The following is a 24,535-nucleotide window of genomic DNA, read 5'->3' on the forward strand; positions in this document are numbered from 1 at the left end:
TATTCTACAGGTGAAGTTTAATTTCCATAAGTCAGTGCAGAATTGCATGGTTATTTACTTTCACCCATTGAGTACCATGGCAGTCTTTAGCTCTCCTAACAGCCAGTTTTAAGCAGAATTTTCCACATAGATACATTTCACTGGAGCTAGACTGACTTACAATGTAGTAATCATTTTACTGTATTTGATTATTCATTCATTCTCTTGCACCCAGTTTATGCTGTTTCAGGATCATTATGAGTATAGGCAGCAATGTCCTGAAAAGCAATGGGAGTAAGGCATAACAACAGCTTAAATTCATAGATAAAGGCCAATGAATCTTATGAACAATCATGACTTCCCAGTACCTTCCATCAGGTAACACCTCCTTTCCCCATGAAAGCCATACCAATACAGCCCAGATTGTATTTGTGGATACCCATCCTGTCACCAGTTTATGCTTAAAGTAAGATTGTGAATCACACTGCTTAACATGTAGGGTGAATTTATTCCAAAAGTTTAGGAGGTGCTGCCTTATAAGCATGCTTCTCCATTGTGCTGTATTTATCTGTTATTGAAGATTTAGGTCTATGGTTCTAATACTGGTGAAGATATTGGACTTGTTGAGAAGTAGGAGGTCTAGAGCAACTGAGCCTATAATGATGTATTCTTGCAAGATATATCCCCCTCTGAAAAACTGTAAGACACTGTATAAAGGGAGAGAGTCTCCAGCCTCTCTTGGTTGCTCAGGGACTGTAGGCCTGTGATTTTATCAGTTAGGAATTTTTGGGTTTGTATGTTTAGTGAGATACATCCCAAAGTGGGTGTTGTACTCCATAATTGGCCTGATCAGTGTTGAGTATAAGGGAGTGAATACCTCTTTAGACTGTGATTATATTCCTGTGGCAGTTAGGTGTGCTAAATAGAAGGATTTCCTGACACCTGCTGTCACATGATAGTCAAAAAATAGGGCGCTATCAGCCCAAGTTTCTAGGCCACTGACAACATTTTAATTCTGTGTGTTAGCTATACTGTGTGATGATGGGAGGAGTTGTACACCAAAAGTGACACTACACTTTAGCATTTAGTTTGAGCTCATTTTTAGCAACCAAGGTTTTACTTGGGACACCCCATTTATGGGTGTTTGGGTATCATCTAGTGACTTAATGACAACCTCCAGTTTGCAGCCATCTGCAAACTTTAAGTGCCAAAGTTCTTGGCTCTCCACTTGGAGATCTGAGAAGTAAATACCAAACGCAAGAGGCCCCAGCCCTGAGCCCTGAGAGACACCACTGTTCACTTTCATACTTACTGATGAGGCATATGCAGCTCACACTGTATGTTCTCTGTCTTTCAGACAGCTTTTTAATCATCTTACCACACATGACTTGATTTTTAAAGCAATTAGCTTTTATATGATGCCAATAAAGCCAGAGAGGAAAGATCAAGTTGGTTTGGACATGTGCTGAGGAGGGATGCTGAGTATATTGGGAAAAAGATGCTAAGGATGAAGCTGCCAAGTAACAGAAAAAGAGGGAAGCCTAAGATAAGGTTTATGGATGTGGTGAGAGAGGACATGCAGGTGGTTGGTGTGACAGAGCAAGATGCAGAGGACAGGAAGAAATGGAAACAGATGATCTGCTGTGGTGACCCCTAACGGGAGCAGCTGAAAGAAGAAGAAGAAGATGATGCCAATATGGGGAACAGTATTAAAGAGGTTTGCCAGACACCATCAGGGCCACCATCTACAGCCTCTGGAAATCTTTTGAAGAAGTTTGCCTGATTAACTAGACAGGATATACCCTTCACAAAGCCTGGTTTACTAGAGAGGCTCTACCCTTCACAAAAACAAACTGTTAGAGGTCACATCAGTTAAGAATCTTGATATCACAGTTTATGAAGTTAGATAAGATACGCCCCTTGGTTTTGCAGATGAGGCTTGAAAGGCTGACAGAACTTTAACTACCCGGGTAATTTGTAAGGCTACCCTTATCAAGAGGCATCACCACTGCAGTATGCCACTTATCAGGGACAAAAGTCAGTTGTTAGACACAAGTTAAACAGCTTGAGGAGTATCTGTAATGGCACATTTAGCACTTTTATGCAACCAGCTGTATGATACACAGTAGTAAATAAAGATACAATCAAAAGGATTGTTTTATACCAGAAATCTGACTATGGCAGGCATATTGCATGCTTTTTCTTGTCCAGATGTTTCAGTGTTATGAAATGCTTTGTGGTGAGTAACAGACCTTGAAGATAAGCTGTGCGATGTACTTAAATGGGGCAGTCTGTGGCATTTCTAAATATTTTGACTGTGTTTTTTGAGACATGAAATTCTTGGAAAAGGACTCCATGGGCCCTATGCTGCCCACTCTCCCCTAGTGTCCCCCATGCTTCTCCTCTATCTTGGTCTTGCTACAGCATTTAGACTTTTTTTTCTTCTTGTTTTCTCATACTTTGATGTACTCTTCAGATTTTTCATGCATTGTTTCAATATATCCTAACTACCCACAATGCCACCATAATAAATGTGGAAGAAATAATCAAATTAAGCCTGGTATCTCAGCCCCCCCCCCAGAAGCCATTGGGTTCTAGATGCTCTGAGTTGCTTTTACAGGTTTAAAAAAAAACGTTTGAGACAAAGATGGCCTGAACAAAAGTTGTGGCAAAAGAAAGAAATTTGTTCTCTTTTCATTTTCTTCCTGCATCATTTCACCACTCCTTTATTGGCCAAGACTACTTTGTAATAACTGGAAAATAATAGAATTAAACTGATAGTCTAGATGCTGCTTGGACCTCAGCAGTCACTGGATTCTATATATTGTGAAGTACATTTTAGAGTTTTTTTTCCCCAGCCGTTTGCTACAATTATAACATGGACAAAAATCATGAGAAACTAAAAAAATTCAGCTCTACTTTTTCTTTCAATGAAGAAATAAGTTGTACCCAAGGCTTAATGATCAAAGTTGACAAAAAAGTAGTTCCCAATAAATTAAGATACATGAATCATATCTTAGAATAATCTCTATCTCCCTGTCAAACAAACAAAAAAAAAACGAAAATATAGTCAGTTTTTCTATATCCATATGATGTTAGATCAGGAAGAAAGTGAATGAATAAATGGGCTTAGTCATACATTTCAAGCTGCTGCTGTCACATGTCATACAGCCTTACTCTTCACCCCACCTCTGAAAGACAGCTATCTTTAGCCACCTGTATATACACTTCTGGTATGTGATTGTGAGAAAAGAAAAAAAAATATCACAGTTATGTATTCCAGCCTGTTGCTCATAGACAGGACACTGTTCCTACACAGGCTATATTGATGCTATGTGCATACCTGTGAGGTATGACTGTTTGAGTTAAAAGATAGTGGCCACATTGTCACAGCCCCACAAAAAACACAGAGACTTTCTATACCTACATCAGAGATTTAATTGTGAGGAAATTTTGAGAAATAATGATCACACATTCCCCATTTCCATATAAGTTGTAGAGACCTTCTGTGCACACCTCCAAGGTTTGACTGTGAGAAGAATTTAACAAATAATAATCTTACTGTTTCCAGCATCCCCTTGACACACACAAACATAACCTATAGCAACCTTTTGTGCACTACTCTGATAGGTCCAGCTCTAGAACAGATGATTCCAGGGCAGAAGCCCTCAAAAGCCTGTGTCAAACTTCACTTCTAGATCCTGAGTTGTGCACACCATGATCTAGATGTTTTGTGAGGTATTTTAAGTTTTATTTTTAGAGATAATGAATTGTAGTATATGGATCACTGGGATTATGTTCTGAATATGGGGAAAAAGCATGCTTTGATGTTGGAAAGATTCTTAACAAGATTTTATTAAGTACCTCTTACTGCTGATAAGCTGTTAATCACACACTTGAGCATTGCCAGCAATCTGTGATTACAACAAAAGAACAGTAGGAAGTTGTTAAACACTTGTTGAGCTTTAGAAAAGTGTTTGTTGTTAAACACTTCATTTAGACTTTTTTTCTGAAGTCTGACTGAAGTGTTTAACAGTCTGAATAAGTATTTAACAGCGTCCTGCCAGTCTGCTGTCATGGTTTCTCTCTGTGTGGTATGGTAGGGGTAAGTGTGTTACAGCACCACTGCACTTTCCTCTCTAACTTTTGAAGATACACCTACTGGGATCACAGACCATGCTTGTGCAACTTTAGCTTCATTTGTATGTTGCTATCAAATTTATGTGCAGTCATTGCAAATGTAACTCATATTTACACAATATACACCTTATGTCATGGAGATATTTCTAGTATGGTAGTAGATAACTAAAAAAAATTCTCGTTTAGGTTTCTAAGTATCCCTTTTGTCTTCTGCCCCCACAGCCTTCAGTAGCTTTCATCACCCCTGTTTATTTGCATCCTGTGTTGAAAAGACTAATTTTATAAAGAATGGCTGTCTCAGCTGAATTAATAGTTCATTATACGGCTATATAAATCTTTATTCTCTATCTATCGATCTATATAGACATGTACACAACGTGTATGTATGTGTGTAGGTATGCATCTGTAAAATTTACTGGTTATGATGAATATTTCAAGTATTTTTGTTTGGTGGTGGATATTAAGTTGACATTTATTAATATTATATTTTATGCCATTACTTTCTAGTTAATAATTTTCTTTTCAAGACTTTAAGACCATGATAATTTTTATTATACAAAACTGGGTTAGTAGTTGCTGAAAATATGTGCTTTTTGCATAATTCCATGAATAGTACAATGCTGACATCTCTCCCTTCAGTGAAGTTCATACAGGTTTCCATAGTATGACATTTTCTGAACACTGATAATATTTGCTTTCATAACATGTAGACCACAGCAAACTTACAGCAATCAGTAACCCTAAATATGTGTTTTTCTTTTCCTGTTACAATAGTAAAATAATGTGGAGTGCAGTTAAAGTGGTATCATATGGTGGTTGGGCACATACACTCTATAATTTCTGATCTTTGAAGTAGAGTATGAAGGCATTTAATAATTTCAGGGCTTGCAGCAGTAGGTAGCTTATATACCTTAGAGTGAGTTCAGTGCAAACTAATGATCGAGACTTGGCACACATTTTTATTATTATTATTATTATTATTATTATTATTATTATTAATAATTAATCATTATTATTTGCTCATCAGCTTCACCAGCTAAGTGAACTGGGCCTCAGATCTTACTCAGGCATGGCCCAGAAGGCACATAAAATATTGCTGTATTTATAGAATACAATAATGTTTGATGTTAAAAAACAAATATAAAGCTAATGCAGACAGAAAGATGATTGGGAGATTTTTTTATAAAGATTGGCAAGGTAGTCTGCATTTAGATGCAGACAGATATTTAGGCTGCATTTATTTCTAACACTCTGTTTAGAAAAACAATGTTTACAACTATCAAATAATGTTATATCATGTTTGAAACCCTCTGCAGAATCAGATTCTATCTGAGACTCTCTGCCCATTCCAGTCTAGGATCCACACATTTCTTCTTGGCAATTATGTGGAAACATTATAAACACGATAATTAATACTTCCCTGCTAAACAAACTAAAGCATAAAAATTGGCAGGAACACCACAGCTTCACACAGTAAAAGTATTTATTTGTAAAAATGAACCAGATAAGCACTTTCACGTTGTAAAACCAAAGCTTCTTCAGATCATAAAAACACAAAATCACAGCTCAATTTAAAAACAGTTAGATGTTCAATCAGCTATGTTAATTCATCACTTCATTAACCCAGGGCCGGCCTTAGCTGAAATGGTGCCCTAGGCGAAGTAGTACTCCAGCACCCCTTAAGCTCCACCCACACCATACTAATGCACACCCCTCTAAGCCACACCCACAGGTAGGCCACTTCAGTCTTTTCCTTCAATTATTTAAATGCATAGAAAGAAAGATACCTTATAATGTAGTTAAACTGAAAGTGAAGGATGGTGGAATTTTCCTTTAATAAACCTGCTTTATCTGTTGCTCCTTCACACATATTTTACAATAAAAGTCATGTCCTCAAAAAGTAGAAGACCATGTGCCTTATTTCAAAGGGTTGCTTACCTTACAGTTTAATTTACTTTGGGGTAGGCAAGTGAGTCTTACAGCTCAGTGAAAGTAGAATAGCAACCTCTCTCCTCCCTCTGTACAGTAGCTTAAGCTAGAATAGCACAAACACAGATAGCCATTTGCTAAACAATACAATCTCGCAAAGAAAACAGACTTAGCATAAGCATTAAACTTCTCTGCCATTGAAATGGAATGAAAACCCACATTCATAGAAAATCCATCTGGCCATTAAATTTATCTTTGGGCTGTTTTCAAAACAGACTCATTGCACATATTTTTAGGGCCATGCATGCATGTATTCATTCTTGATTCACCTTCCTGATTCTAGTAAATTATACTCCTTATATAATACCACTGCCACTTGTTAGAAAGCGTTTTAAATTGCAGTTTAACATTCTTTTAATAAGCTATGAAATGATGTATAAAATCAATAACACTATTCATTTCAGAAAATTTCAACCATAATAGGCTAGACCTGTCATTACAATCCACCAATATCACTCAATGCACAATCTTGCAGAAGTAAAATCATCTGAATAATTCCACATTAAAGAAATATGTAACTAACAAAGAGGTTGCTACTGGCAAACAGCTTTACATCTCAATGATTCATCTACAAATTCAGTGTAAGTTGCCCTTGAAGAATTGCCTATATTACAATTAAAAATGTGATAAACTGGTAATATTGCAAAAGGAAATGACTAAAACTGACAACAAGTTCATAGTTACTAGGCTTCTCGTACAAAGGAGGACACACTCAGGAGTGGAGAACCCCTATCCTCCCTTGTAATGCACCAAATAATCGGCAATCATATGGGTACTGCAATATCAGCACTTCATCTACATGGCGGGAGAGTAGAATCCACAGCCTTCTGCACCAAAGACAATTATGGTACTAACATTGCTTTCAAATTCCTTGTACAATAAGGCACCACTTGTTAGTGTGTGTTTTAAATTTGTAGCTTTGTGCTTTAAATTTGTAGTTTTGAACATTTTTCCAGTAAGCAATGAAACAATGCATTTCCCAATAATGAAATAATTGCCCATTTCAGAATATTTTAGCCATAAAAGGCCACTCAAGACTTTTATCATTACAATCCATCAGTATAAGTCAGTAAGCACAATCTCTGCAGAAATAAATTTCATTTGAATAATTCCACATTAAAGAGATGCGTAACTAATGAAGAGGCTGTTACTGGCAAGCAACTTTATATTTCAGTGTTTCATCTACAAATTCAGTGCTTGCTGCCCTTTTATAATTAATTGCCTATGTTACATAAAACTGGTATGCTGGTAATACTACAATGGGGAATGACTGAGAAAACAAGTTCATAGTCACTAGGCATCTTAAGCAAAGGAAGACACACTCAGGAATGGAGAACCACTACTTCAGCTTAAAATGCACCGAATAATTGGCAACTAGGGCGTTACATAAAGTGCCTCCATACCTCTCAACATCTTAGCACAAGAGAGCTGGACAAAGCCTAAAATATTGGGGGGGGGGGGCAAAGGCTCCTAAAGGACAGATTATAAATATTGCTCTTATAGACTTAAAAAGTTGCTAGAATAACCGCATTTATCTTAGCAGGCATTGTCTAAAGGAAATGAAGACTGAAACTCAAATGTATGACATTTAATTATTTCAGTCTTTAGGGATTTTCCAGAAAACCACACATTTTATGAGGAATAGGCCAAAAATATGAGGCAAGAATTTGGACATTCTGCAAACATCTGTACAACAGAAAGATATGCATACTTCTCAACCTCTTAGTGCAAAAAATCTCCACAAAGCCTAAAATAACATGGATGCAATGGCTAAAAAATAGGGACAGTTTGAAGTAGTGCCCTTTTTAACTTAGAAAGTTAAAAGAACAGTATTTGTATTAGCATGTATTTTGTGGAGGATGCAAAGTTTAAAACTCATATACATATAATTTCATGACTACAGTCCTCCCTGATTTGCCAGAAAACCGCAAACTTTATGAGAAACAGATAAAAACTGTAATGCCAAATCCAGACACTTGAAAAGGTATGCTAAACACACACACACACACACACACACACACACACACACACACACACACACACACACACACCCCTACTCTCACATAGCAACACACACCTACTCATTCACATAGCAACACACAGACACACACCTTCTCTTTCATACAGCAACTAACAACTAGTTTAAATTCCACACAGTCCTATCTACTCTCTCATACAACACAGGCATGCACTTTTCTCTCTCATACAGAGACAAACGGAACCACTAAGTTTACATTATACACACACACACACGCCTAGGGCCAATTTAGAATGTCCGCTACACCTACAGCATTTCTTGGGAATATGGAAGGAAACCGGAGCACCGGGAGGAAACCCACACAAACACAGAAGGTACACGCATCTACTCTCACACATTAACACACATGCACACTATCTCTCATGCAAACAGAACAGCTAAATTTAAATTCCATATATACACACACACACACACACACTTTCTCTCTCATACAGAATTGAGTGGCTTAAATTACACTTAAACAAAAACATGCATACACTTACCTTCTTTCTAAACCAAATGGCTCCACATGGACTTGGAGTATTTCTTAAAAGAACTGCTAGTTTAAATTATGCGCAGGCCTAAAGAATGTAATTGCGTCCATGCTGGTGTCATGACGCATGCATGTTAATGTTCCTCCTTAAGGTAACAGACTCGTGTACCACAATTTTTTTTTTTTTTTTAGTTTCCGAGCCAACCTGCAGCTGTAAGTGGGAGGGCGCTCACCCCTCTCACGCTATGGATCAGGCTTCCTGAACAGGGAGCCGAGCAAGAAGAATTTTATTAATTAAAGTAAATAAATAGTTAAAAATAGCACCCTTTCTGAGGCTGGCCTGTACGGCGCCCTAGGCGGTTGCCTAGTTCGCTTATGCCTAAGGCCGGCCATGCATTAAACCAGTTTCCTCCCTTTCAGTACAGATTTTAAAGAGACACAAGCATTAATACCAGGATGTTTATCAGCCTGTAGCCTCAAGATCCATATAAGTTCTGTTTCAGTATAGTTAATGAGGCCAACCCCCAGTGACCCACATGCACTATTTGTAGTACTCTAAAAACAAACTCATGTCCAGCATTTTCTTTAATATGTTTAGCTAGTGCATTGTTCATATTGTAAGTCCTAATCTTATAAGAATGACTAAAAATTATATCTTTTAATCTCTTACTGGTCTTACCAACATAGAATCCTGTACAGGACTTGCATGTGGCTAAATGGATCACAATTGCTGCACTACAATCTACATAGAATCTGGGGCTAAAAATACATTTCATCCATGGATGTTTAAAGACTTGTTCATGTGAAATATATGTACAGGCCCTGCATACCTGCAACTGTATGTACCAAGTCTGGCAGATAGCAAGTTACTTGACCTAGTATACAATTCCCTGGGAACAGTTGTCTTTTCAAATTTAATCAATTTTTATACATAAAAGAGGGATTATCACAACTATTTCAGCTGTCTTGCTGTCACATGTGAGTATTCCCTAGTTTTTTCTTATAATATTACATACAGAGCCTACATCATTTGTGTACTTCAAACCAACTTTGAGTTTACTGACAAAGCTCCAATCCTTATGTGCACTAGAAGCAAGACTAGAGAAGTATGGGGCAGCAGTGGCTTTTCTATACTTGACAACCCCCTCTTTATGCTGTATCAAAAGGTCCTTCTTATAGCCCCTTTTCAAAAAATTTGACTCAATGCATCAATGTTTTCATGGAATGCTTCCTCTTGTGTGCATAGCCTAGAGGGTCTCATGTATTGGTCTCTTACTACATTAGGATATATATGCCTGGGGTGCATACTATCAAAGAGCAAGTAACTATTTTTCCAACATCCCTTTTGGAATAAATTGGTATCTATCTGACCCATCTGGTAAACCATTAATCGTACATCAAACAAAATCTCTCTCTGTCTGTGACATGGACATAGTAAACCTCAAAAATTCAGTGGTATGGTTAATATAGTGAAGAAAACAATACAATGCTTCCTGCCCCCCCCCCACCACAAGATAAAAACATTGTCCACAAAATGTAAACAACGGTAAAATCTAATGTCTGGTCTGCCACAGGGCTCAGTCCTGGGCCCCCTCTTGTTCGGCATTTATTTTTCTGAAGTGCAGGCAAACATAGGGGGATTGTGGCTGACAAAATTTGCAGATGACTGCAAACTGGGCACCATAATTGACACTCCATCAGACACAGACATCCTCCCGAGAGGTCTCATAGAAATGGATAACTGGTGCCAGAGCCATGGCCTTAAGCTAAATGCCAAAAAATGTATAGTCATACCCTTTGGGAAAAACAAGGTAACCCCTAATTACCACATAGGTGGTAATCCATTAAACACGGAAGAAGTTATCAGGGACCTGGGGACCCAAGTTGACAGTAACCTCTCTTTTGACACTCACATTGCCAAAGTGGTTAGGAAGACCTTCTACATTGCCCACCTGATCATGAAGGGATTCACATCCAGATCAGGAGAGGTCATTGTATACCTGTACTCTTCACTTATCAGACCAATGATTGAGTACAACGCCCCATTCGGAATGTACCTTACCCGACACCTGCAGCAGTTGGAAAGACCCCAAAAGTTCCTCACCAAAAGGATAAAGGGGCTCAAACATATGGCATACGATGCCCGACTGAAGAAACTCCAGCTCTATTCAGTCGCATACCGTCTGCTCAGAGGTGATCTGTGCCTGACATACAAGGCCATGTCCAACCCGGAATTAGTGGACATGCTCCGCCTCAAAAAATCCAAATCCACCAGAGCCACAAGAGCAAGAGACTTAAACCTCAACACGGATATAAATAGGATGTGCTGGAGGGACAGATTCATCACCCAGAGACTCCCTACACTATGGAACAGAATCCCAGTCCATGTGAGGCAGAGCCCCTCACTGACTCTGTTCAAGAGAAATCTTGACGAGTGGATGGGAGATCGTAGGTTTACCCCGGAAATCATCTCTGTGTCACTGCTGGACAGAGGCACAGCAAACTAATGGGTATAGTATTCTAATCCTAAGGGGTGGTGAAAGCCACACACACTCTGGCTAGGCTTATAAATACCCTAGGGCAGATAGACTAGTATGAACCTATGAACCTATGAACCTATATATTGTTATTGTCAAGCACAAATTGTTCCTCCCATGAGTTTATTACTGCATTTGCATATGAATTTGCACAGGGGGTGCCCATGGCCACCCCCATTTTTGTGCATATAAGCAGTCACCATACAAAAAAAAATGATTGTTTAAAACCAAATCCAACAAGCAGCAAACTGTTATCAACCTGGCTGTAGTCGAAATTCCTTCTGTGTGTCAACAGTTCTCTAATGGTATCAAGGCTGTGCTCAGTCAGTATACATGTAAATAAATTTACTATATTAAGGGTCACAAGAAAAAATCCTGTTATATCACCAAAACTCTCCAAGAAAATGAAGAGGTCAGTTAGAAAATGCTCAGTGTCCCTGAGTACAGCAGAGATGAAAGCCTACATTGTCTTAAGCTTACTTTCCACATATAAAGAACATGTTTGTGTGACCCATCCTTCCCCTGCACAATCAAACGTAAGCTTGGTTTAATCAAGGATTTATAAACCTTGGGAAGACCCCTTATCAATGCTATCATAGGTTCAGTCACGTACAAAAAAGTCAAACAAGTCACGGTCAATGGAAGTTTCCATAAATAATTCATATAAGGTACTATGTACATAATCAATAATAGATCTTACCCTCTCCATGCTGATCCGTACATAAGTTGTATCCTCATTCAGCATGGCAAGCATACTCATATTATAATCTTCATGATTCTTGACTACTATAGACCCTCCTTTATCAGAGGGCCTGATGCTTATAGCCTGATTATTCTTCAAATCATTTAGGGCTAGGTGCTGTGATGCTGTTAAATTATAATAGCCCTTAGGCCTTTCTCCATGCATGTAGTCACCTAACTCATTGTCACATATATTTATAAAAAGCTGTACAAGTAAAGGCATAGATGGAACAAAAACACTCAGTCGCCTAAATCTCGGTCTGTTAGTAGCACTATTATTGTCATTAAACATTAGATTTAAAGTCAAATCCCAACAAAAAAGTCTTAAATAAATCAGAACATCATTCACCTCTGTCCCTTATTCAAAATAGATAGTTCTGCATTAGTCAAAATATGGTCAGAAATGTTGTGCACTATGTGATTCACCTTCTCATCTTGCGTATTCCTTGTTGGTGCTCGTTGGAATTTTTCCTCTTGTGGTGCCCTCTGCTGAGTGAATGAAATGACTTCACCATCACTGATAAGGGATGAAAACCCTGTTTCTCAGTTGGTCTTTCTTTTGGTCTGGCTCCCATATTATGCTGTTATACTGTGTTATCTCCAGAGATCAATTTACTCAATTGTGGACCATCATTCACTAAAGGGTTATTAAATGCAACATTGTGTATACTATTATGGGAAGGCAGCACATCAGTTCTTATGGTAGCATCATCTGCTCCTTCGACATCCTGCTCCATTCTAGGTTCTTGGTTTTCAGGCACTACCATATTATTCTGGTCAAGCTCAGGAGCCCTTTGCTGCCCATCCCTCTTCTCTGTTGTTCTTGGCCATACAAAAATATGGCCAGATACAAAGTCATTATAATCTCTTATTAGTTTTCCATTTTTTATGCATTGAAGTTTCAGTTCATAATTGGACACATTGGTGAAGGCATTTTCAAGAGTATGCATATACCTTTCACCCTTAAAGTGTTGCTCAGTGTTTAACCTGCATGATTCTACTGCCTCTGATAAATTTTGATCAAAAGGCAGAAAATATTCAATCAACAAGTTGATGTATTTGAAGCTTAAGTCCAAGTTCATTTGTTGCCATTGACTGAGTAAGTCTGTATACATGTCACCATAACGAGGCATACAAAGCACTCTTAATCCCCTAAGGATGATTTTATAGCGCAGACAAGCCTCCAGATGGAGGCATTGTCATTGTTGTCCCTTTAACTTAAACAAATTGTCTTCCAGTTCTCTTACAAGTTTCAAAAACTCAGGAAAGTCATTACTTACATGTTCTTTCTCTTTAACCGTTTCCACAAAATTGAGCCCAACAAGTGGATGCTCAGGTAAGTTTATCACTTGCTGCATCTCTGCTGCAGGTTTCTACTTGAGGTAGTATATTCCAGTTCTGTGGTTGCTGTCTCGGCCATGTTCGGGGTGGAACTCAAAAATAAAACCAAGGCAAACACAAGAACTAAGTCCCAAACACTGATAAAGGTAACTGCTAGATAAAGACCGGAAATCTAAAGCATAAAAATTGGCAGGAACACCACAACTTCACACAGTAAAAGTATTTATTTGTAAAAATGGACCAGATAAGTGCTTTCATGTTGTAAAACCAACACTTCTTCAGATCATAAAAACACAAAATCACAGCTCAGTTTAATAAGCTATGTTTATTCATCACTTCATTAAACCTATTTCCTCCCTTTCAATACAGGTTTTAAAGACACACAAGCATTAATACCAGGATGTTTATCAACCTGTAGCCTCAAGAGCCATTTAAGTTCTACTGTTTCAGTACAGTTAGTGAGATCACCCCCCCCCCCCGTGACCCACATGCACTATTTGTAGTACTCCAAAAATAAACTCATTTCCAATATGCAAAGTTTATTAGAGGCAATAGAAGCATGCAGGTTAAACATTCAGCAGCACTTTAAAGGTGAAAGGTATATGCATACTCTAGAAAATAACTTCAATAATGTGTCCAATTATGAACAGAAACTTAAACGCATAAAAACTGGGAAACTAATAAGAGATTATAATGACTTTGTATCTGGCCATATTTTTGTATGGCCAAGAACGACAGAGAAGAGGGGTGGCCAACAAAGGGCCCCTGAGCTTGACCAGAATAATGTGGTAGTGCCAGAAAACCAAGAACCTAGAATGGAGCAGGATGTAGAAGGAACAGATGATGCTACCATAAGAACTAATGTGCTGCCTTCCCATAATAGTGTACAGAATGTTGCATTGAATAACCTTTTAGTGAATGATGGTCCACAATCGAGTAACTTGATATCTGGAGGTAACACAGTACAACAGCATAATATGGGAGCCAGACCAAAAAAAAAAGACCAACTGAGAAACAGGGTTTTCATACCTTACCGGTGATGGTGAAGTCATCTCGTTTGCTCAGCAGAGGGTGCCAAAAGAGGAAACATTCCAACGGGCGCCCACAAGGAATATGCAAGATGAGGAGGTGAATTGCATAGTGTACAACATTTCTGACCATCTTTTGACTGAAGCAGAGCTATCTATTCTGATTAAGGGAATCCTTTTTATTCCCTCTGTACAATCAGAGATGAGTGATGTTCTGATTGATTTAGGGCTTTTTTGTCAGAATTTGACTTTAAAACTAATGTTTAATGACAATAATGATGCTATTAACAGACCGCGATTCAGACAGCCGAGTGTTTTTGTTCCATCTATGCCTTTACATGTACAGCTTTTTATAAAAATATGTGAAAATGAGTTATGTGATTAATGCATGGAGAAATGGCTAAGGGCTATTATAATTTAACAGGATCACAGCACCAAGCCCTAATTGATTTGAAGAATAATCAGGCTATAAGCATCAGGCCCTCTCATAAAGGAGGGTCTATAGTAGTCATGAGAAATAAAGATTATAATATGAGTATGATTGCCATGCTGAATGAGGATACAACATATGTACAAATCAGCATGGAGAGGGTAAGATCTATTATTGATTATGTATATAGTCTCTTATATGAATTATTTATGGAAACTTCCATTGACCATGACTTGTTTGATTTTTTTGTATGTGACTGAACCTAAGATACTATCGATAAAGGGTTTTCCAAGGTTCATAAATCCTTGATTAGACCACCCCTTCATCTGATTGTGTCAGGGGAAGGATGGGTCACACAAACATGTTCTTTATATGTGGAAACTAAACTTAAGACAATATTGGCTTCAGTCTTGGTTGTACTCAGGGACACTGACCAATTTTTAACTGACCTCTTTATATTCTTGGAGAGTTGTGGTGATATAACAGGGTTTTTTCTTGTGACTCTTAATGTAGTGAATGTATTTACATGCATACCGAAAGAGCACGGTCTTGATACTATTAGAGAACTGTTGACACAAAGAGGGAATTTCGACAACAGTCAGGTTGATATGGTTTGCTGCTTGTTGGATTTGGTTTTAAATAATAATTGTTTTTGTATGGTGACTGCTTATATGCACAAAAATGAGGGGTGGCTATGGGCACCCCTGTGCAAATTCATATGCAAATGCAGTAATAAACTCATGGGATGCACAATTTGTGCTTGACAATAACAGTATATACAGACAACACATTCGATTTTACTGTTGTTTTGTGGACAATGTTTTTATCTTGTGGGGAGGGGACCACAAAGAATTGTATGGTTTTCTTCACTACATTAACCATACCACTGAATTTTTGAGGTTTACTATGTCCATGTCACAGGCAGAGATAGATTTTTTTGGATGTACGATTAATGGCTAGCCAAATGATTCAGATAGATACCAATTTATTCTGAAAGGGATGTTGGAAAAATAGTTACTTGTCTTTTAATAGTATGCACCCCAGGCATATATATTCTAATGTAGTAAGAGGCCAATACATGAGAGCCTCTAGGCTATGCACACAAGAATAAGCATTCCATGAAAACACTGATGCATTGAGTGAACATTTTTTTGAAAAGGGGCTTTAAGAAGGACCTTCTGATATAGCATAAAGAGAGGGTGGTCAATGATAGAAATGCCACTGCTGCCCCATACTTGTCTAGACATGCTTCTAGTACAGTGTCTGTATTACGTGATTGAAGAAACTTTTCTTCGAATGCATAATATTTGAAACCAAAATATTGAAAACACTAAACTGCAAATGGCCACGTCCGCAAATTTTTTCCTAGGGAAAAAATTCACAAGGCTGCAAACAAACAACACAAACTTCACAATCCTAATCAAGTGGGAGGCTTTGCCCCCCACACCCCCTGATGTGGGGGGGGGGACTGTGCCCTCCACACACCCCCCAACTCTGAGATCACACAACATTGGGGAAAAGGGCAAACCGTGAGAACACCCAACTGAATTTTTTCCATAGGAAAAATTCACGGGTATGGCCATTCGCAGTTTAGTGTTTTTGATGTTTTGGGTTCAAATATTACACGTTCGAAGAATAGTCTTTTCGATCGTGTAATAGAGAACCCTAGTGCACATAAGGATAGGAGCTTTGTCAGTAAACTCAGGTTTCGTTTGAAGTACACAAATGATGTAGGCTTTGTATGTAATATTATATGAAAAAATGGGGAATACTCACAAGTGACAAGACAACTGAAATAGTTGTGAAAAATTGCTTTTTTATGTATAAAATTGTTTAAATTTGAAAAGATTACTGTGCACAGGGAATTCTAATACTAGGTCAAGTAACTTGCTATCTGCCAGACTTGATACATACAGTTGCATATATTGTAGAGCCTGTACATATATTTCACATGAACAAGTGTTTAAACATGCATGGATGAAATATATTTTTAGTCCAAGATTCTATGGAGATTGTAGTACAGCAAATGTGATTTATTTAGCCACATAAGTCCTGTACAGGATTCTATGTTGATAAGACCAATAAGAGATTAAAATATATAATTATTAGTCATTCTCATGAGATTAGGACTTGCAATATGAACAATGCCCTGGCTAAACATATTAAAGAAAATGTACATGATTTTGTTTTTAGAGTACTACAAATAGTACATGTGGGTCACCAGGGGGAATGATCTAATTAACTATACTGAAACACAAGAACTTAAATGGATCTTGAGGCTACAGGCTGATAAACATCCTGGTATTAATGCTTGTGGATCTTTAAAACATGTATTGAAAGGGAGGAAATTGGTTTAATGAAGTGATGAATTAACATAGCTGATTGAACATCTAACCATTTTTAAACTGAGCTGTGATTATGTGTTTTTATGATCTGAAGAAGCGTTGGTTTTACAACGTGAAAGCGCTTTTCTGGTCCATTTTTACAAATAAATACTATTACTGTGTGAAGCTGTGGTGTTCCTGCCAATTTTTATGCTTTGGAGTTTCGGTGTTTATCTGGCAGTTACCTTTATTAGTGTTTGGGACTTGGTACTTGTGTTTACCTTGCTAAACAAACTACAGAAAACATTTAAAAAAGAAGTTACATTTATCCTTAACTTTACAGTTAAAAAGCATTACTGCTCCTCACTGAAACCTACCAATGACCATTTTTTTCCTCAAAACAAATAAAAATTTTGTTTACTATGCAATGTCTTCAAATTTCTACACAACTTAAAAATCAATGTTCAGAGATAAAAAAGTTACTTCAGTACTAGAAACATTTAACCTTTGGACAAAACACTAATACAAAACAATAATCACTTCTTTGTTTTTGATTCTCCTTATAAATACTCTGTAATAATTTCTTGGAACAAGTTTCTTTCTTCTATTTCCAATCTTGTCAGCATCAGTTCCTTCAAAAACAGCTGCTAATATAACTTACTTGCCCTATAAACTGTAAATATTAATACAGCTATTATGACTGTCAGCTCTCCAGTGCATCAATATTTCTTTATTACTGAAGTGCATGATATCTTGATTTGACTTCTCACTAAACTGTACATACTGTAAATGTGTTTGTAGAATTTCACAAAAGGCTACACTATTTCACCAAAGCTACTCTATTGACTATATTTCTTATAACTTTATTTCTACCAGTTAAATTTATTTGTTTATATTGTATGCAATTAGTCTACTCTTAATGCTTGTTTGTCAGTGCGTATTCCTTTAGTTGACTGCCATTCCTTGGTAAATATTATGCTTTTAGTTATCCATGGTGTGCCAGAGCTTGTAGTTAAATTCCTGTGTATTAGCTATACTCTCTCATAAATAATTACTTCTTTGCTGGAATTTTTATCCCCTCCTCCATTGAACAACCCAGCTGAGTAACCCGCTATTCAAAAGATTGAATAAATTAACAATACATGCTTAAAATAAGCCTAAATCAAAAACTTGCATGATAATTGTCAGTCATGTGATGTAGATCAATAAAGATCTGACCACGGACCATATGGCTTGGGAATTAATTAAGAAATGAAGGTTTATAAGTTCATAGGTTGCTATGTAAGTACTAGGTATCAGTTTGCAGACCATTATGATCTTAGTAAAAATCTGTATTTAAAATTTCCCTCTAACCCCAAGGAATGCAAGACAAAATCGGCCACAGAAGAATTTAAGGCTGTCCATCCACTTATTGAGGCATGCTTTGAAAATAGCTTGAGAGCTACACTGCATGACATGTAGTGATTGTTTGATCTAGAGGTGAGAGGATACACTGCGGTATTATTTATCTGCTGATGAAGGCTTACTTCCTGTAACCAGGCATTCCGGGTGCAATTTGTTCTGTGAAGAAATAGGAAGTCAAAGATAGTTGGATCATTCATGGCTTGAAATCTGAAGAAAAATTAATACTTCAGCATTAACTACTCTCATTCTCCTTTGTATAAAAATGCAAAAACAGCTACAAACTGATTTGTAATACCAGAACTTTTTATGCTTCTTAAAGAACAAGATTTCTTGACTTGGTATGTTCATACCTGTCAACCTCTTAAACCACTAAATCTGGACAAAGCCTGAATTATAGGGGTACAAATGCCCCAAAATAGGGACAGATTTTAAAGATTGCTCTTATAAACTTAAAAAACTTGCTAGAATAACAGGGTACATATTAAAATGCATGTTCTAAAGGATATGAAGTCTGAAACTCAAATGTGTGAGATTATTTTCTAATTTAATTCCTCTGATCATCAGGGTGATTTGCCAGAAAGCTAAAAATTTTATGAGGAACCGATTGAAATTTTTAAGCAAAAATCTGGACATTCTGCGAAAATCTGGACAGTTGAGAGGTATGTAGCATGTTGCATAAAAAGAGAAAAATGTTTGTGCTACAATTAATTAATTTAAACAGAAATAATAAAGATTAAAAGAGACCAGATGGTTTAGTTGTTAAGGTTTGATCCTGACCTCCAACCAATGACTGTTTGGAATTTGCATGTGCTCCCTGTGTCTCCATGGGATTTCTCCCATATCGGAAAAACATGCTGAGTGTTTCCATGTCAAACTCACCAATGAATGGAGATGTGGGCAGCAGCACAGACTCTACATGGTGCCTATAGGAGGAAGAGTTGTATAGACCAACCGCTTTGGGCATCTACTGCATTGCGCAGTACTGTGGTGTGCACAGTATCCTCAACATAGGAGAACATGGATCACAGACTGCACATAAATATGGCTCTAGGTGACTCAGTCATTCAGTCATGTTGACTAATGTCACCAAAAATGGGCATGGGTAGTTACCGGTTATAAGTGGGTTGAGGACCAGGCCTACTCTGACCCATGACAAGGACCCATGCTGGTGGTGGGAGGGGTATATGTGCCCCTATTGACCAGTGTGTGCCCCCGCCATAAGGCCGGTGTCTAATTGCCCAGCCTGGGATAACTCTGTTGAGCTGGATGTAAAACCAACCAACCTGCCAAACATGAACTGAGAATTGCTATGCTTAATGTAGGTTCACTGACAGGATGCAACTTGGAAGTGGATGACATGATGATACGGAGGAGACTTGACATCCTATTTGTCCAGGAGATGAGATAGAAGGGCAGTGCAGCAAAGCCACTTGGCTTGGGATCCAGAGTCTACTACTCAGGTGGAGGGCAGGCTTGGTGTAGGAACTGTGGTGAGAGAGGCTTCAGAAGGCAGTAAGGGATATCATCAGAATTAATGACAGACTCATGGCAGTCAGACTCCAGTGTAATGATAGGGCAGTTTTCATAATCTCAGCCTATGCCCCACAGCAGGGTTGTAAAGCAGGGCAACATGAATTGATGGGTGACATGAATGCACATATCGGGACAGACAAAACAGGATATGAGGACTGCCTGGGTCCACATGGATGGGGCAACAGGAATAAGGAAGGAGAAGCCATTCCAGACGTCTGTCTGGCGAATGGCTTGATAGTAGCCGAGACAGTCACAAGATCACAGTCAACATCCAATTCAGGTAGGAGGAAAAGGCACTGGGGCAGAATCCATGATTGCAAAGTCATCTCCAGTGAAACAGTTGGCCCACAGCATAGACCACTGGTTGCCACAATCAGCTGTAAGCAGTGGTCAGAGAAGGCTCTAAGGTCAACAGACACCAGACTGAAGACCTGGAAGTTGACTGGAGAGAGAAGCTGACTGGAGAGAAAGTACAACTGTTCAAGGAATTACTCAGGGCTCTAGCACATCAAAAAGAGAAGGAAATAGGTGAAGTTGAAGAAGAATGGCAGCTCCTAAAAACAACATCTGTTAGGACTACAGAAAAGATATGAGGCCTAGCCAGGTATGGAAATAAGGTGTATAAGGAAAGCTGGTAGTGGAAGACAGAAGTCCAGTAAGTCAACAAAAGAAAAAAAAAAGTGCAGGAAGAAGTGGGTGACAGAAAAGATTGACCAGTCTAAGAAGGACTACTGGTTGGCTAACAAAGAAGCTAAGAAATAAGTTGCAATATCAAAGAATAGGGCATCAGAGGCACTGTACCAATTTCTGGAAAGTGACTCAGTAAGGGGAACAAAGAAACTATATCAGGTTGCAAGGCAAAGACAGAAAGATAAAGAAGATAGTCAGACACCCTTCAGACACCCTTCATAAGGGATACCAGCAATAACCTGCTCACCAGCCCAGAGGACATCAAAGGCAGATGAAAAGAGTATTTCCAGCAGCTTTGAATGAAGAAAACCCCACACAAGCTGTACTTCCCCAGAAACCGCCTATGATGAGAGGAGAAGAAGAGGAGCCCACCCTAGAAGAAGTAAGAACAGCACTAAGGAAGATGAAGTCAGCAGGCTCAGATGACGTCACAGCAGATATGATAAAGATGCTGGGTGAGATAGGGGAGAAATGGCTCCTGAGGGTACTAGTAGCAGTGCAGAGAGAAAGGTGTATCCCAGATGACTGGAGAACAAGCATACTCATGCCAGTGTACAAGTACAAAGGGAACATACACAACTGTGGGCAGTAAAGAGGCTTCAAACTCCTATCACATTGCATGAAAGTTCTGGAGAGGGTGATTGATAAACAGATATGCAGAGTAGTAGAATGTAAGATGGGAGATGAGCAGTTTGGATTCAGTTCAAGATGCAGCACCTTTTTCTGGTGTTTGCGCTGAGACATATACTTGAGAAGAAGCTAGAGATGAGGAGAGAGTCCAACTGGGCATTCCTAGACTTGGAGAAAGCATATGACAAGGTCCCAAGAAAGCTGATCTGGGCAGTACTGTGGTGGTTTGAAGTCCCAGAAACATTGGTAGAATTAGTGCAGGCTATGTACAAGGACCCAATGACTGAAGTACAGACAGTGTTTGGCCTCACAGATGGGTTCCCACTGGGTGTGGGTGTACATCAGGGTTCAGCTATGAGCCCACTGCTGTTCATACTGGTGATGGACTACATTAGCAAACAGGTGGGAGGGGATGGATCAACAAAGCTGCTCTATGCAGACAATGTGGCAGTACAGGTAGACTCTGGTCTAGAACTTCAGCAAAGGATAGGAGAAAGGAATGCAAATCTGAAGGAACATGGAATGAAACTAAGCATAGATAAGATGGCAGCAAATTGTGGAAATCAGAAGAAGCTGAGAATACAGATAGAAGGGAAGATAGTGGAACAGGTAAAGAGCTACAAGTATCTGGGAGGAGTAGTTCAGGAGAAGGGTAGTCTGAATAAAGAGGTCAAAGCTAGAATCAGAGGGGCTGCAGCCAACTGACATAGAGTATCAGATGTAGTCTATGACAGAAGAATGCCAAAAATATTGAAAAATAAGGTGTACTAGACAGTGGTGTGACCAATACTACTGTATGGTACAGAAACCTGGGCAGTAAAGGCAAAACAGCTGAAGAAGATAGAGGTGATAGAAATGAAGTGCCTGAGAAAGGTGATAGGATGCACACTGTGGGACAGATGAAAAAATGAGGACATAACAGCAGAAGCCAAAGTAGCTCCAATTGCAGAAAAGATCAAAGAGAACAGATTACGGTGGTTTGGGCACATGTGTAGAAAAGCAGAAGACAATCTGGTGAGGAAGATTTGAGATAGACAGGAAGAAGGTAAGAGGAAGCGATGACATCCAGCAAAGAGCTGGATGGATTGTGTGAAAGAACATCTGCGACAGTCAGGCATGAGTGTTGAAGAAGGCAGGAGTGTAGCACTGAATCGAGAAAGTTGGTGACGGTTAACACAATACCCTGACCCCGTGTAGAAAAATGGGAAAAAGGGGGGCTGATGATGATGATGATGAAGGTGAATAAAGATTAAAAAATGCCATAGCTGATGCATATCTTGGGAGGACATATCAACATTTTATATTATCTTATAGTAAAAGATATCTGCATAGGGTCCTGCAATTCGTTCTACCCACGCAGATACTGAGCTAGATTCATGAACACCTGCACTTAGTGTTGCTGTCATGTGCATGTCACTTACACAATATTATGTTATTTGGTATTCATTAAGCAGGTCTGCACTTTGCAATTTGCATAAGCCCTCAAAACAAAGGTAAGTAGTACAATATGCCAATGAAGGCATAATTAGCCAAATTACATGCAAATTAAGCAATTCGGCAAAGCAGAGCTATTCAGGAATGTATAAAGTGCACTCGTATACTCAGTGTTTCCTTTTGCCATGAATTCCTATCATTTTTGGAATATAGCAACAAAGGCAATTGGAAAACGTTGTTAAGATTGCTACTGCCATCCTTAACCTACATGTACAACAGGCTTTAATACAAGGTGTTGCTACTGTCAAACCTCAGCCTAGAAGGAGAAGAATGTTCAGACCATGTTTAATTTATCATGGACTACACAATATAGAAATTGCAAAGTGATACAGGATGGGCATGGATACCCCAGAGGAAATATGTATCTTCTGCCACCCTCACCTGAGGTCCAAGGAAATTGTGGACAACTCATCCCAGTGGAACCCAAGATATGTACAGCGTTATTGCATTAGTGGTGCCACAGTCCTCAGCCTCTAGTATCAGTTTCTAAATGCAATGCTTCAACATGCTAGGAATCATATATGGTTTCCATGTACCCAAGAGGAGAGAGAGAAACATCCATTGAACAATTCTTTGTCAAAGTACACCCCCAAGAGGGTCTGGGGACCATAGATAGTACACCCATAGAAACAAAAGCCTCACACATTGAACGACCAGGGAAGGAGGTGCATCAACAGGAAAGGATGTCTCTATCAACTGTCAAGTGGTCTGTAATGTCCAAGGGATTGTGTGTGTGCAGGTAACCCTGGCAGTTTTCATCACTCACACATATAGCACACATGTGACATGTACACAAAGTTTCCTAGAGTGACATTCCACAAGGACATCTAGTGGGGATGAACGTTATGCACAGAAACCTCGGCTCATGACACCCCTGAGAAACCCACACAACCCTACTGAGCAAGGACAGAATGATGCCCATGCTCAAACTAGGAATATTATAGAATGCGTATTGCCTTGTGAAAATAAAGATTCCGGTATCTAGACACATCAGGTGATGTCCTGTAGTACAACTCAGCCACCTCAGTCAAAATACTCACAGTCTGCACCATGTTGCAGAATATAATTGTCGGGAAACAGCTACAATAAGGACAACATGCCCTAGGTCCAGCAGCTCCCATGCATTCAGTGGATAAGGCTGAGGAAGAACCACCAGCTGCAGGTGATCCAGACAGATGCAGGAATGCAAAATATGGCATGCTCTTGCCAAGAGGCAAAGGATAGTGCACACAGTTTCTACCAAAGTGAAAACCAAAGATCCTAAGCACATGTGGCCCAAGCAGGTATGACATTAGCCCTGAACAGTATCCTACCGTCACCCAGAATAATACTGCAGTACAAATAAAAAATGATTGACTTCAACAATTGGCTAAGTTTCTGGTGTCATTCTAAGGGGATCCAGTATCTGTCTGCTTGGGATGATATGACTGAGAGACCTCAATGCTTTGCCAGAGATGGCCTGCATCTGTCACCCCTGGGTTTCTGGGTACTGGCTAAGTCTCTTGCCACACCTATAGTGCCTTTTTTAGGCAGTGTTCCAAAGACAAAATTACCACCGTAACAGCTATAAATAAATGAAATCTGAGGGTCATGCGGCTCAATGCTAAAAGCCTAAATCTTAAGATGCACTCGCTCGAAGCATTCCTCAAAATAGAGAACATCGACATTTGTGCTGTAATGGAGACCTGGTTTAAAGTGGCAGAAAGCACCCCTGTGCTACCAGGCTATAACTCATTCCACACCTTTCCACCCCAAAACATGAACT

Source organism: Protopterus annectens, chromosome 3.part1, assembly GCF_019279795.1.
Source record: "Protopterus annectens isolate FY-2018-M chromosome 3.part1, PAN1.0, whole genome shotgun sequence".
Taxonomy (NCBI): domain Eukaryota; kingdom Metazoa; phylum Chordata; order Ceratodontiformes; family Protopteridae; genus Protopterus; species Protopterus annectens.